Genomic DNA, 16,880 nt, shown 5'->3' on the forward strand with positions numbered 1-16,880 from the left:
TTGATGCCTTCCCAGTTCCTTAACATACTGACTTTCTTAGATTCCAGATCTTATACGTTAAATTTGAAGTGATACATTTTAGGATGCTATGCTTTTTTTTCTGGTTTTACCTTATGCGTCTTTAGCATTTTATACTTCTTCCAAAGACCTTGTCTTCTTTGATTATAATAAAAGGGTGATGTGGTCCCATAACAGGAGGCACACATTTCTGGAATTGTTTGTACCATATTCTGGATTCTTCTTGGTTCTCAGACCCTTGAAAGCAACATCTGTGACATGTCCTTCATGCCTGACCTGATGAGACAAAACAAGAAACATGCCTAGGATCAATGTTGCCTAAAATACGTACAGTGCCATGCTACTGGAACTCCATAAGTGTTGGGATCACAGCGATGAATGAAAACATGAACCCATGAGTAGTTCACTCAGATAGAGAGGGAAATTGGTAAGAGGAAATCCAGCAGGGTGAGTGTTATATGGGGTCAATAGAAGAGGTGATGCTCCTAGCGGACCTCAGAGAATGAATTGGAATTTACAAGATGGAGAAATTGGGCAAGAATGTTCCAGGCAGAGGAATATGTGAGATCTGCAATTGGGGATGTGCGTGAATTATTCAGAACATGGTGAGAATTTCAGCGTGCTTAGGGAAGTAAGGGAGCAAGGAGGCAGCTCAGGGTGAGCGGGAAGATATAATCTGGGGGCGACGGCATGAAGGACCCCCTGGAGTTAGGGGCTTGGGAAGTTATCCTTTGTCAACAGGGAGCCAACCAGAAATTTTAACGTCATGTTGCAGAGTCAAAAAAGATGTAAGGAGAGACATCTTTTGAAGACCACGGTGGTGGCCTTCTGAGCCATTCACCTATATATGGAACAATATATAAGTGGACATACATATATGAGAATATATATGAGAATATATATGAGAAACTATATATGAGAAAATAACTATATGTGAGAAAATACATATATGAGAATATATATGAAAATATTTATATGAGAATATGTATGAAAATATCTATATGAAAATGTATATATGAGAATATATATATGAGAAAATATGTATATAAGAATTACATATGAGAAAAAATATATATGAAAATATACATGAGCATATATATGAAAAAGTATGAGAAAAAATATACATATAGTCATGTGTTGCTTGATGACAGGGATACATTCTGAGAAATGCATCATTAGGAGATTTCATCATCGTGTGAACATCATAGAGTGTACTTCCACAAACCAAGATTGTATAGCCTACTACACACCTAGGCTACGTGGTACTAATCTTGTGGGACCACCATCATCTATGCAGTCAGTTATTGACTGAAACACCATGATGTGGTGCATGACTGTATTCTCATTATTCACAGTAGTTATGTTCTATAAGTCCCTGCAAACTCTGAATTACTGAATCCTGAACCATTGCTCCCAGAGGAAATATAAAGTTAGGTTCCTGTGAGCCTCCGGTCACCACATTTCCATCAACCTTGTTTTGTGTGTTTCTGTTTAAAGACACCTTGTTGAATCCGTATTGTTGATGCATCAATATTGAACTCACAGCCACACCACTATAACTCCTGCCTGAACGAAGCTCATCTAACACACGTATTTTCTCCATAAGGCACATTGCAGCCTTCTTGTGCTTAGGAACACCAGACAGCTCTTCAGTGCTATGCTTGGGGTCATTTTAAACAGTGAAATCATCAACAAAAAGGACAAAATGCCAAAAACATTCACTAAATAGACCTTGAAAAGGACACGTTTTTAGTATGAGAGCTGAAACAAGAAGATAGAGCATCGTTTCTTTCAACGTCAGCTGGGAAAGCGGGTGTCGGACGACTCAAGCTTTTCACTATTCTACTGTGTTTAACAAGGTCTTTGGGCACAACTTCTTCACCATGGACTTACAGTAGGAGCTCAGTGTGATTGCCTTGTAATTAGACTGTTTGTGTTGGAAAGGAAATTGTCCCTGTCATGTAGAGTCTGCTTGAGTAACACAGTAAAACACAGAGATGAATCACAGATCCAATAAGAAGACTACTCTTCATGCCCCAGCTTGGTTGATGCACTGGGAAGGCTGACAGTGTCGGAATCTCGCCTACAGGCATCCCTCTCATTGATAGATTTACTTCTTCTTGTGGCTCTTTCCAACATTTGTGGCATCATCTTTAATTTGTTGTCCTTTGGCTTTGCTAGGGGACCACTGAGTTCTGCCAGGTAGCACGATGCTAACACCATGCCAAGCGGATGCTTGACTGATGTGACTCCCTCCCTCTGCTGGTTCCCCTTCCTAATTTGCAGTCACCCAGCTAATCCCTGAAGGGACTTTCGTTCCAAGGTGGCTTTCCACCTTCCAGCTGCTGCCCTGAATCATCGCACTGTCATAAGTCCCCTTCCACAGGATCAGCTTCTGAACTGGCTTGACAGCATCCTGCATGTCAAAGCCTGCAATCTCCACCCTGTGTCTGAAGTACCTGGTGTTTATAGTTGGGGTGGAAAAAGAGGTTAAATTGGATGCAGCAAATAATTATCATGGGGTAGCTGTGCATGTGGGGACTTGTACAGTCAGGGAATCATGGGCACTCACCTTTCCACTTAGAGAAAAGTTAACCCCAGGGGAAGTAAGCAGAGGCTTGAGTATTTATAAGAAACGACTGTGTGGCTCTCCAGGACCTCCAGTAAATATTTTAGTTACAGGAACGTTTTCCACAATTAATGACAGTATGTGCGGGCAGGAAGCAGAGTCGCTGTGAGAGGTTAGAATAACATTCTAGGACTGTACGTTCTTAATGAGAGTATACAGACACACACATACAAACACAGAGAGAGAGAGAATTGTGCCACCTCTCTTGAAAAGAGTTAATAGCTGAAGAAACCAAAGCAGAATGATTTGTGGTTTTCTCCGTGTCCTCTTGTGCATTCTAAGCAAATACCTTCATAAAGACTCAGTTCGTACACCGCCTACTCCTTCCTCATTCAAGACAGATAGATACTGTTGCATTTTGACCCCATGAACCACAGCCGACTCTCTTAGCTAAGCAACAGGGGCTGTTTAGGCTGAGGACTCTTCAATGACTTGAAGTTACAAAATGTCATTCAAAGATAGAAGATTTTCTATACCCAATAAAGCCAAGTTTTGCCCATAAAGCAGTCCCATTGGTGGGATGGTAGGATTTTCTTTCCTGGGCATATGGCCAAATTCTGCCCCTTTCCTTTGCATGCATTTGAAAGTTGGGAAAGATTTCTATCCCTTGGTGATGCCAAGTGTCGAATCCCTAGGTCAGATGAGCTGTCTTGACAAGCGTCCTAGGATCCTATTGTCCAGTGGCATTGAAAGCCTGCCAGAAGGGAAGAGAGACGGCCTGTGCTCATGAGGAATTCAGACTGACTGGGCGTCTGCAGGTCAAGTCATTCAGTTGCATGATCTGCTTGAGCTGCTTCATCCAAACAAATGATTGAGAGAGGAAGTCTCTTCTCATCTGGTGTGCAGAAGATTCCCCTCCTCTCTCTGGTTGTCGTTAAAGACCCATCAACCCTGTTGTGTGCATCCGAGCCAGATTTGCAAAGTGCTGTTAAGCTGTCTTCAAGCTTTGCATCCGTGGCTCTGGAGCCAATTTGAAGAGCATGTAAAATCCACGCCTAGCGCGTGAAAATGTCAGTTAGATAGGCAGGCGTCAGAATCCCCCCAGTGGGTGTGCATCCTTATCCTTCCACAAGTCAGATGAGGGGGAGCTATTCCAGAAGGTGCCCATTCTATTCAATCTGACAGACGCACGACGTGTTTAGAAGACTTGTCTCTGCGTTCACTGTGGGAAAACCTGGTGCGAGTTGATGTTAGATGCCAGTAAAATGCCGAGGTATGTGTCTTAACTCTCCTGTTTTCGTTTCAGATCCTCTCCAAGGACATCATGAAGCAATGAACAGAGCAGAGCGTCGGCAGTTGCTGAGACCTCAGTTCCGATTCAAGATCTGCAGCTCGCAGCTGTGCAACTTGGATGGCAATGAAGCAACGTCCCCAACGTGGGTAGTGGCAGAGCTGAGGTGTACCAGGTCTGACTCCAGATGTTCAGCTTTTGAAAACTATAAACATCGCCTGGCCTCTGAGGGTCCCAACCTCCACTTGGAAAATAGGCAAATAATACCCCTTTGACCAGGCTTTCCTGGGATTCTAGATCAAGCACTAGCTTGGCGTTCAGTCAGCGTCTGATTACCTCTCCATTTCCTTAATTTGCTAATTCTGCTCTTCTCGCTAATTATTCTTAGTCATTTTTCAACGACCTCTGACCCAAAAGCAATACATCCTGTGGCCCGATCTTTTCTGGTTAACGCCTCTTATAAAGAATACAATTGACAAATGAACAAAAACTGTATTTCTACATTGCCCAAAGAATAAATCTATTATTTGATTTGCTATGTTACAGCACCTATCTAGGTTTCAAATGTCTCTTAAAGTTGACAATGTACATTGCAACCTTAATTTCATTAAGACAGGTATTTGTAAGCGCTTCTCTATTATTTTGATGACTTTTTTGTCTTAATGATGCTGGTCTATCACTCGATTCACAGGCTTCCCTTCTGTCACTCTGAACGTCTCCTTTATCCTGTGTTAATCTGTTCATGCTCTATTGCACGACTTTTGTTTAAATGTTTCTGTATCCCTGGGGCTTGTGGCTTCCGTTATTACACATCGTTTTACTCTCATGGTAAAATAAGAAAATTATAATGGAGGGTTTTCCAAAACTGATGGCAGCACTTCTCGTTCTGCCTGACCCTTCCTTCGTGCTGCCATGGTGACAGCCACAGAAAAATAAAATAGAGATCCGACAGACTGCAAACGCCTACATACATAATTCATCCTGCTTCTGATTTTGCTGGTGCGTTTACTGCCATTTCGGCTCCAGTGTGATTCATCCTAGAGGCATGTGGAGAGAGCTTTAGTGAGCTTTCGGTAGAAGTGCAAGTTTTCCTGTGCTCCACCCTTAGCACCAAAGCTGTTCACCAAGCCTGGATGGGCCCAGCTTTCTTTATTTATCCTAGCAAATTGGATGGCAGTCAGCCGTCGTTAGGTTGGCTGGAAGACTATACTGAGATCAATTAAACTTTTTAGACTAATGAGAAGTCCATTCACCCCATTGACCATCAACCATTTGCGGTTATTAAAGCTGTCCATACTGGGTCTTCACTTTCTTGCCTGGGTCCTTGGTTTTGCAAAGGAAACGTGATGTTTTTTTTCCCTCCCCTGTGTATTTTATCTGGCTGGTTTCTGTGGTTGAGAGCTGCGGCAGTCGAGCGTCTGAATCACGGCCGCGTGCTGAGGAGGGAAGTCTGTGTCCCTAAGTTGAATTTATACCTCTGTGATTCTTTCTTGCTGACTCCTGGGGGCAAGGCTCTGCTTCTGGGTGTCCTTGTGGAGAGCAGTGATGCCCTCAGGTTCCACCAGGAAGCCACATGTGCAACAAGTCTCCTTGGGTCCTCAACATTCCAGCACGCAGCTTTGCAGGCCAGCTGGGACCTTGCCTCTGGCCCACAATTCTGGGTGGATTTTATGGATCTTGTTACAACAGACAGGTTGTCTTGGTTAGCGCTTTATTTCCCAAGTGTGCTTTATTGCCTCCACTTGGGCCGAGGAACAGAGGTTTTATGAGAGGCTAATAAACCTTCCACCCATCTGCAGCCAGCACATCCTTGGGATGGCGATGATGGGCTCTTTAAATCAAAATCAAAATTCCCAGTTTACCCCCTATGACACATCACCCAGACTCTCCACTTCAATTTTGTGCCGACTACAGTTTGATTTTTGCTCTGATATTTCCACTTTCTCACAAGTCAACCTACCACCAGTTCCTTCTTTTCGTCTCTTTTCTTAGAGCATGTTAATAAATAGCTAATGGTCAAAAAAATTTGAACTTTAAAATAATGAGATAGGTACAATTTTTAAATTTTAAAAATGTAATTGTTTCCGAATCTGGGGATACTGAGTGGACATCTAGTTGCTTCTAACTATTTGCCTGATACCTTCCATTCACCATCTAGAAAACAGCATGACATTGCAACTTCCTTACTCGTTGAAGGAGGTGCATTACTCAGTCACTCGGATCCAAGTATTTTTTGATATTGATAATTCCTCTTTTACTCACAAACAATAACCAAATCCTAGAGAATCTTTTTTTCTTAAATTTCCCAACTATCTTTCCTCCTCTCTATTTTCACTCAGACCCCATAAGTCTAACCTTCATTAATCCTTCTATAAATTATGACAATCGCCTCTAAACTAACGGGAGCCCAATTAATTTTTCCCAACCTTCCATGCTGCCATTAATTTTCAAGAAATTCCTTACTGGTCAAATACTCTATGGTATATGGTTAAAAACAAAGAAACAAACAAAAAACCCTACAATCATTCCATATGGACGACCCAATTTATACCAATGTGGAACATACTTCACCACACAGCACAATGGTCTGCCATCTTGGTTTACCAAACGTCACCATCCTAAAGTGGTCCTTCTTCTAAGAACCCTTTCTCACCCAACTTTATTACCTCTTTACAACTCTCTTAACAACCTCTGCTAATGAGTGTTTAGTAGGTGGTCTACTGTGTCATTGGGGTCTTTGGGGTGTCTGTCTCATTTCTTCCACTGTGAATCATTTTCAATAGTAGGTCTTCACTAAATATGGGACGATGTGAATGAATGAAACTGATATACACATAACAACATTGATTTAGTCTATCTCTCTGTGTTAAGAACTCCATACAAGATTGACTATCCTTGGAAATCTGCAGCTAAGAATAAAAGTTGGATCTCAATTCATAAACAGGTTGGCCTGATATTTCATCAGCTATTTTAACAGCAAACCCAATAAAAAGGGCACTTCTGTCCCATAAAGCTAACATAAGCAACACTTGACAGAGTAAAACCTGTTGCTACCTAAACACACACCCGTGCAGAATTTGGATGGGAAGTGAGAGAATATGAATTATTCCCAGTTATGCTTTTATTTTGTTTCTTTTCCAACCATGCGGAACTCGTTAGTCTTCTTTTCCATGGAGCAATCTGCTACACAGAAAGAATGATTTATCTGGAAATCAAAAAGACCAGAATTGGTGGTCGCTTGACTTGTGAGAAAGCGAACCTGAGAAACCTCCACAAGTAGAGACTTTCAGAAGACTTGGTGGGTTCTAAGGATCTCCTGTATGTTCCACTGTAAATTCTGTATCTTGTTCTTTTGATCTCAGAGCTCTCCCACATGAGTGAATCTTTATTATTCAATTCTGAGGCATGAATGTGCTTACTGAAGTGGGTTCTGTTTATTGTCAGAAGCTGTTGGAAAAAAAAGTGGCCTCTCTCTATTTCATGTAGGTAACCCAGTTAGGAAACAATTGTTTAGAATCTCATGGAGCAGCTTGAGAGTCCTGGAAAGTGACAAGGTCAAAGCTGACGTATCATTCCCCAGGGAAATCTTGGAATTTCAGGTTTGGCTACACATCTGTTTTAGAAACTCTGATGCTGTCTCGTTCTTCTTTATAAAACTTATCATAACTCTGTTCATTAACTCATTAGTGTATAGTTATTTATTTAATCTTTGCCTCTATTATTGACATTTTTATTATGCTCCTTTCACATTGTTTGTTGCATAGAATATGCTCAAAAAATATTTATTGAGTGAAGGCGTGAATGAGATAATATATATAATAAATGATGTGCAAAGCAAACCAACTCAGAAAAACAACTCTCTGATTTGTAGTGTCTGCCACTTTGCACGGTGTAAATATTCCACCATGGTTGATTTCAAGCTACCCATGGTTGAACAGGTGGCTCAAAAAATTCCTGGATGTTTTACAGTCGGCTCCTCAGAGCCAAGATGAGCCACTCTGGTTTACGGCTCATCCAGACTTGTGTGGGAAAGGCCTTTATCAACATCCCCTTTCAACAAACTAAGAACACTCTTAGTAAATGTCGTGAACATTGGCTTTATGTTGACTACTGCAGATTTTCTTGAGTAGAAAAGCCCTTGTTTCTTCTTACAGCATCAGCCAGGACCACAGTTCTGACAGTTACTTAATAAATGCTTGTCCAAACACATTTTCCTTCTGTAAGAATCAGAAATGCTGCCAACTGTTGCTTTGGAGCCTACAGCCAGTAGAATAGGACAAGAAAAGTAAATAAGAGATATGGCTATTGGAGAAGAGAATAAGCCATCATTTTCCACAGACAACATGACCAATTAAATAGCTCAGCTAAAAATGATGTTGATAAAAAAGACTTCCATGAGAAGACTTAGCAAAAGTGTTCGAGACCTCTAAAGGTCAGAGGTCTGACCTCTATGAAGAAAACATCAGGGCATCTCTGATAGATGTAGAAAGATGCTTATAAACATGGAGGCACAGCTGATGTCCTTGCATGGGAAGACACAATCTTATAAAACACAAATACTGCAATACTAATTCATACACTTAAAAAATTCCAATTGAAACGCCAACGACTTTTGTTGTGAAATTTTAGTAAATGAAATTCATCTCAAGGCAAAAAAGTGTTAGAATACATATGACAATATGGAATATATTAAGAAACTTGCACTGTTTCGAAAAGAAGAATCAAACAGAAGACCACACAGGTGTTTAATGTAAGTGGAACTTCTGTCATTGAGGAAATGACAAATTAACAGATGGTATTAGATTAATTGTTTTAATATTCCAGTCAAGAAAGTGAGATTTTTGCCTCATACCATAGAGTCAAGTGACTTCCAAATATTTTGAGTTCGAGTATTTAAAAATGAAAAGTATTATAAGAGCTAGTAGGGGAATATGTAATCTTGGAATGAAGAAACACTTTCCACATGTATGAAAAGGGTGAAAAAAAAGGAGAGACACAGCTACAAACAATTTTAAAACATCTGTACTTCCAAAAAGTGCAGTTCTATAAACATAATTGAAAGAAAAATGATGACTGTTAAAAAAAAAAGTGTGGGCTATATTTTGGACAAGTATTAATGCCTTATTGTGCATTGGCTGTTTTTAGAATGTGTTAATGCTTTGTTATGTAAATTATTGTTATTATCCAAATAACAAAGTCTAAACAGCTCAAGAGAAACATGGAAAAAAGCTAATAAATAAAATTCCTTCATGAAACAGCCAAGTGATGAAGTTTGACTATTAATTAAAACATATAAAAGATAGAAAGAACATACCCCTCTTGGGGTATCAAATTGGGAGTTGTTAAAATGATAGCAATTCTTGGGCAGAAAGTGTGGGGGTTTAGTATTGTCATATGCCAGTATGGTGGCAATAGAAATTGAAACTCTTTTTGGAGGGCACTTCCAAAATGTTTGGCAAGAGCCTTAAATATGTTCCCACCCTTCACTGTTGCAGTAATGCATCTCAGAACTTCAGAAATTTATGGGCGATTCTTTGCAGAGATGGCCAAAAATGTGAAACCATCTAGATGTCCACGAAGATAGGATTAAACACTTTATGGCTCATCCATTTAATGGTGTCTTAGTCTGACTAATGACATTGAAATATGCAAATCATATGTTGTTATGTGGAACGTAAAGGGGCTTTAAACCATGTGGTTTGGCGCATAAATAGGACTGAAGTTATATATATGTATATATTTGCACACACACTTACCAAAATCTGAGCATGTTCAGAGTATTTATCTCTGAGTAATGAGATTGGGAATAATTTTCATGTATTCCTTTTTTTCCTATATTTCTATATCTTGTTATTTATGATGTTTATAATACGAGATAATGGCTTTTCTGAAAACTCAGTATAATACAAGTTTTATGTGTGAAAACACTAGAAACTCGATCTTTCTTTCCCAAATGGCCCCTGATCTGCCTTCCTTCTGGCCAAATCCTTCTGTCACTCCAGCAACCTGCCTCTTGGTGGGTGGCCTTTTCTGCCCTTTTCTGGTTTCTGCTGGAAGGATGTCAAGAAAGATTATTTTTCCCCATTTTGAAATGTCCTAAATGCAGTATTTTCTGTAGGAAAAAAATCTCAGTGGGTTTTTTCTTTTTATTACTATTAGTTTGGCTTGACAAAAACCTCATTTTCCAGAATCAACAATGAGAAAATGAAACTGCAGTAGATACTAATCCAGTTCTCTGAAAATTGTGTTTTTAATCTCTTCCTTTAACTATTTATTTAAAATAGACCTTCATCTCCTACTGTCATCTAGAAAGAAAAATAGAAAAGAGCTTTTACATGTGATCTATTTTTATAATCATTTGGAGCCAAATCCTAGAACAGACTATAAACTCTAACATCTCGAATCTGGGCCCAGAAAATATATCCTTAAGGTATTTTGACATATTTCACAAAATCTTATAGAACATAAAATACTAAGAAGGGACTGTGTGAACCTTCATGTTATACATGAAATCTCCTAGGTTTTGTTTGTTTTTTATTACTGCTTTTAAATTCATGTTGCTGAACATTAATGAAAAATAACATTTTTCTTTTCCTTCAAGCGACGTCTGTGTTTTCTTTTTCATAAGAGACAACTGAATTCAGTTTTCACTAACAATGCAACACTACTCCCAAACTGTTTTATGATTTTTTTTAAATTAAAATATACTTTATTTATTCTATCTCTTACATGATCAAGAGGGCCTCGGAGTCTGGGCGTCTCGACGGGAGCATGGTAGAAAATGTTAATGTATGCCGTGTTTAATAATCCAACTGAAATATTGGCCTGGACTTCCTGCAGTCTTTCTCTGCCACTCACAGATGGGAGAATTAGAGGTGGCCACGAAATCGCATGAGCTGTAGTTCCTTGATTTAGAACAAAGAATTGATACTTAAAATCCTGTTGTATATTTTAAATCGCAGGCTATACGAGAGACTTGGAAAATTACAACAGGTACAAATTTGACAAATTTTACACTATCATTCCATCAAGATAATAATAATAATTGTTTTTGCTTACATTTTCATGGGAAGGCCTGCAGAAGTATTGCCTCACTGAAACATCGCAATGTTTTTATGGCTTAATGTCTTACGTGGGATTTTGCTGTGGGTAAAACAAGCCTCAGACTTGCAGAGGCATGACACAATAAGCATGGCTTTCTATTTTCAAGAGTAAGGTTGTTTCCCAGAGTAATGGAGGCTGTAAGAAAGAAGTCAGAGATGGTAGCATAATAAACAGCCCACAGGGCAGCCCACGCCATGTGTTCTGGATCCGTGATGATTCGGGAATCCGTGGGTGATTCCTCCCATCTTGTGGCTCCCCCATCCTCGTGCTTTATAATCTCTCTATTCAGTGGGGGGTGGGAAAAGAGAGCTGGAAAAAGCATCCTGCTCTTCACCATCTTAGCCTGGAAGGGACACACATCATTGGTGAGAATTGGTCACGTGACCCCATCTCAAGGCTAAGGAGCCTGGGAAGTGTAGTTTCCACCTGGGAAGCTGTGCCTCGCCAACATTCTGCAATATGGCGGCAGGTGGGTGAGGCTTGGGAGATGGCTAATGACCTCTGCCTCAGGGAAATTCCATTACTGTCAACATTGTAGGAGGTGAAAGAATGGAGAGACTCAGTAACCGGGAGCCAGATTTAGATCCAGGCTACCATGTGGCAAGATTGCTTTTGCAATATATGTTTTCTGTGTACTAAAATGGGAGTGATGTGCTAAACAAAATATCATTACCAAGATTTTTAAAAAATCATTGTTTGGGGGTTGAAAATGTCCCCCAAGTTATATTTTCCCTCCCTTGTATGACTTTTTGGATTATGCAACTCTACACTTGGAATCCTATCTGTTCATTTCTCCATCTGTTATTACATAACCTCCAAAGAGAAAGAGAAAAGACTTCTACAGCGGGAAATAACTGTTAAGACAGCATGAAGAGGTGTGAAAGGAGCTGAGTACTAGTCAGGATTGTGGCATTCTCTTTTATGGATGGAAAGTTTTTTATTAACAGAGTTATATGTTCAGGTGAGATGCTATAACTGGGGAAAATGCACCTGAAATGGGCCAGTATAATACTTTGATGGTGTATGGGCCAGGTCCAGCAAGGCAGTAGTAAGCAGAGTGTGAGATTTATGTGAATACTTTGTATAGTAAAGGATTCAGTAGGTAATTTGAAAATTGGTTTAATAGTATGCTCAAATATGAGTCCTTGAATCTTGAATTCCAATATATATTCATATATATATAATTTTGTATTGATTTGTATATATTTCATATATTTATATATTATATACTCTATCTACCTCTGTGTATCTCTATATCTATCTTTCATCTATATCATCTATATCTATCAATCTATCTATAATCTATCATTATCTATCATGTATCAATCTATTATCTATCTATCGATGTATCTATCTATCCATCAATCTACATATCTATTATCTATCTGTCTCTACTCTTTTCCTGTTTGTGCCTTCACTGCTTTGCTCTCTTATCTCAACATCTTTCTGAAAGTCCAGCCCAGGAAGATTTTACTTTTTAACATAATCAGAAAGTGTCAGAGGGTTTTCTAAAACAAAAACATATCTTTATCTTTCAGGTGATTTATGCCACCCTAATAAGTGGTGGGCACAGCTGCAGGATTTTTTTTAATAGGACTTTTAATAGCCCCATAATCCACATGTTATCTCAGTGGTTTTCCCAATAATCGCTTAAAGTGAGTGGCATTGTTGCCATCTTGTATACAAGGAAATGGAAGCTCACGTACATGACACCCAGCTTCCCACAACTGTGAAGGGGCAGGACCTCAATTCAAGCCCACGTCTCATCTATTCAAAGCCTTATTTGCTCTGCCATATTCTAATAAGGCTCATGGTTGAGCAGAGCCCAGCCAGGCACACAGGATAGTTCCGATTCTGCTACATGGCTTTGGATGGGCAAGTCACAGCTGAAGTTGGATGGTGTAGGATCGGATCACGTCATCTGTAAGAACGCTTCTCCAGAATTCAACTCTTCCAGGAGCAATTGTGAAGCTTAAATGGAATACGGTGTGTGAAAGTGCTTGGGAAACCATAGCTATTTTAAAAGGTGGGAGAATAATAGCAATAATAAGTATGGAAATAGCAATGCGTACTAATGGAGTGGGCCAGGCTCTGTTCTAGGCACTTTATTCTCTGTCTTCACAATGACTCCATGAGGTGGCTGTGCAATAAGTTTCCTCTTTCTCACAAGTCTGAAAGATGAGGCATAGAGAGCTTAAACAACTCATACCAAGGTTCTGATGTCTGTAAGGGGCGGTGCCCTACAACATGGTGGAAATTAGGACGTTAGTTTGCTCCACAGAGCATTAAACCATAAAGAAAAGCACAGTGGATCACAGTATAGATTCACCATACTACCTGAGGGACCCCAGCACAAACCCCTACACTTGTGCATCTCGATCACGATGTAGGTTACAATCATTGGAGCTTCTCTTTCAGAGATTCTGGTTTAGTTACTCAGAGATATGGGTTGGTTTAGTGGGTTGAATGGTGACCCCGAAAATCTATGTCCACATTCTAACCTCTGGGACCTTGGAGTGGGGCCTTATTAGGAAATAGGGTCTTTGCAGATGTGATTAAGTGAAGGATGGAGAGGAGGGCATCCTGGATGAGGGTGGCCCTAAATGCAATGACAGTGTCTTCATCAGAGACAGAAGAGGAGAGACACAGACACAGAGGAGAAGCCACGTGAAAACGGAGGCAGAGATGGGAGGGAGGCGGCCACCAGCCCGGGGACGCCTGGAGCCCCGGAAGCTGAAAGAGGCAGGAAAGACCCTCCCCTGGAGCCTCGGGAGGGAGCCCGGCCCTGCGACACCTTCATCTCAGACTTCTGGTCTCCAGGACTAGGGGAGCATACATTTCAGTTGTTTTAAGCCCCCCAGTTTGTAGTACTTTGTTTTGGCAGCCCCAGGAAACCACCACACCAGGACATGACAAATTTTTATTCTCCCCAGGGAATTGCGACATGAAGCCAAGGAGAAGAATCACTGGTTATTATGTCATAATAAGGTTAAAGTAAAGACGACTCTGCTCAGAAGGAGGCTGAACAGCCAGACACTCAGGATGGAGTTGAACGACCTTCGGGGACCCCCTCCTCCTCCCCATGCAGCCTCAGGTCCTCCCAGCCTCCAGGCACTGTACACCACACTGCCTGTCTGTAGTTTGGTTTTACATGATGAAAAGTGCAGAAAAAGCTTCTGCAGGTCTCGGCATCTTGCGTCTTGAATTCAGTAGCATAGTAGAAGCATCCCTCACCAGCTCTAGAGTCTTGAGGCTATAACAGTCCAGTTTCATTGGAATAAAAGCTGCATTTGCAATTACAAACCAAATCTTAAAGAGAATAGCTTGGCGTGGGTTTTGTTTTTCTGTAAGGACCTGGGAACCATCAAAGAGTGACAATGGACTGCTAGCTAAAAATTTTGCTTGTGCACAAAGATTTACAAGCACATATACCAGATGTTAGAAGTTGGCCATCTGGGGGGCGGGGAGCTATCTTTTAGTTACTATATTGTTTACAAATCCTAATAGAACCATATGTGATTCCAATTAATGATCTTCTTAAATCACACATGCCCTTATTATGGCCAAATTGGTTTAAATGCCACTCGGTGTCACTAAGTCACAAAGTACTTAAGCGCTTCGCCTCAGGACTGTTGTTTACTACAAAATTTTAAATCTTTGTATTCATTCATCAGGGCTGCTATAGCCAGTTACCACAAACTGTGGGGCTTACAATAGCAGGAATTCATCCTCCCCCAGTTCTGGAGACCGGAAGTGTAAGATGAACTTGTCGCAGGGCCGCGCTCCCTCCACAGGCTCCAGAGGAGGGTCCTTCCTGCCTCTTCCAGCTTCTGGGGCTCCAGGCGTCCCTGGGCTGGTGGCCACCTCCCTCCCGTCTCTGCCTCCATGTCCACGTGGCTTTTCCTCTGTGTCTGTGTCTCTCCTCTTCTGTCTCTGATGAGGACACTGTCATTGGATTTAGGGCCGCCCTCATCCAGGATGACCTCATCTCCATCCTTCACTTAATCACATCTGCAAAGACCCTATTTCCAAACAGGGTCCCATTCTAAGGTTTCAGTTGGACACGAAGTTCTGCAGAACATTCAACCAACTACAATATCTTACAATTTTCAACCAAAATGAAACACTTAGAATCTAGTCCAAATATGCCCCAGGTCTCCTTGCTTCTGTCTGTAACTTTCCTTGCAGTGTTTTGCTGCTGAGGGAGCAGTTTTTCCCTCTTATTCATCTCATTCTGCCCAACCATCCCTCTTTCTTAGCCTAGTAAAATGCCTTCTCAGTCATAAAAACATCCCTTACCTTCCCATGCGATGTGGGCTTTGAGTCTCCTGGAACTTAAAACACTCCTTGAACCACCTTTAGTGCTTCTGAATGTCTTAGCCTTGAATTAACCTGACTTGTACACTTGTTTTACGTCCTTTAGGAATATGGTGTGTGCAGACCACCACATGCCTCTTCACGTCATCCTACCTTGCCTACAACAGGACAGGGCAAGTCTTCATGAATGTACGTTGAGTCCACCCACAAACACTTATTATTAATCTTTAACCTTACATCAACCCAGAACGATAGGTCAGTGGATGGTTTACCATTTTGCCCAGGTGAAATTGCACCGAGGTGTATCTAGCAGAGGATTTCTATACACCTAGGTTACTTTACCTCCCTGATTTCAGTTTCTGCATCGATATACTGAGGCAGGCAGTCCAAATGAACATGTTTCTAAAATTCCTTGCTGTGTTTCTTTATGTAGCACAATGATTTCCAAACAGGGAGGATTCTGTACCCCAGGGGGCATGTCACAACATCTGGAGACATTTTCACTCATCAAACTGGGGGAGAGGAGGGTGGAAAGGGATACTGGTATGTAGCAGATGGAGACCAGGGACGCTGCTCAACACCCTACAGTGCACAGACCATCTCATCACAGAGTCATCCGGCCCCAAATGTCAGTGTCAAGGTTGAGAAACCCAGACCTAGCACGAGAGACTCTGTCTATATCTATCTATCATTTATCTCGTCTATCATCTACCTATTTAATCTCATTTATCTGTCTAATCTCATCTATCTATCTATCTATCTATCTATCTATCTATCTATCTATCTATCATATATCTATCTATCTATCTATCTATTTATCTATCTATCTATCATCTATCTATCTATCTCTCATCTCTCTCGTCTATCTATCTGCCTGTCTGTCTGTCTGTCTGTCTATCTATCTATCTATCTATCTATCTTCTATGGTAGTGGTTCTCAACTAGGGACAATTCTGCACACCCCTCCCAAGGGGGATACTTGGCAATATCTAGAACCATTTTTTGGTCCTCACAGCTGGAGGAGAGGATGCTACTGGCGTCTAGTGGGTATAGCCCAGAGATGCTGGTCAACATCCTACAATGCACAAGACAGTCTCCACCACAGAGAATCATCCAACCCCAAATGTCACTAGTGCTAATGTTGGGAAACCCTGATCTAGCTGAAGGGCGTGTCTATGGAACGTGAACTCCTCAAGCAGGATGTGTATCCTACCTATCTGGGTATTCCCAGTGCCCCTCCTGGTACCTGGCACACAGTAAGGGCTGTGAGGATCTACTTAAGCAAATAAACAGATTAATGAACGAGAGAGGCTCTGTGCTTCTCACAGAGTTGTGAAAAGCGAAGCACTCTTCTGTTTCAATGACCGACATTCTTTAAAGATTGACAGCACTGTATTTCTCTCAATGCTGACACTCAAGTTCTTCCCAAATATTTATCTTGAGTTTGCTTCATTTCTTCCTCTCAGAGGAGGCAAAAGAATGACAGTTTTGACTTTTTGAGGAATGCTAGTATATGTACCCTGGATGGCTCTTCCTAAAGAACATCTCCTGGATGGCTATGGCCTCACGTCTTACTCCCCAA

Source organism: Diceros bicornis, chromosome X (assembly GCF_020826845.1).
Source record: "Diceros bicornis minor isolate mBicDic1 chromosome X, mDicBic1.mat.cur, whole genome shotgun sequence".
Classification (NCBI taxonomy): domain Eukaryota; kingdom Metazoa; phylum Chordata; class Mammalia; order Perissodactyla; family Rhinocerotidae; genus Diceros; species Diceros bicornis.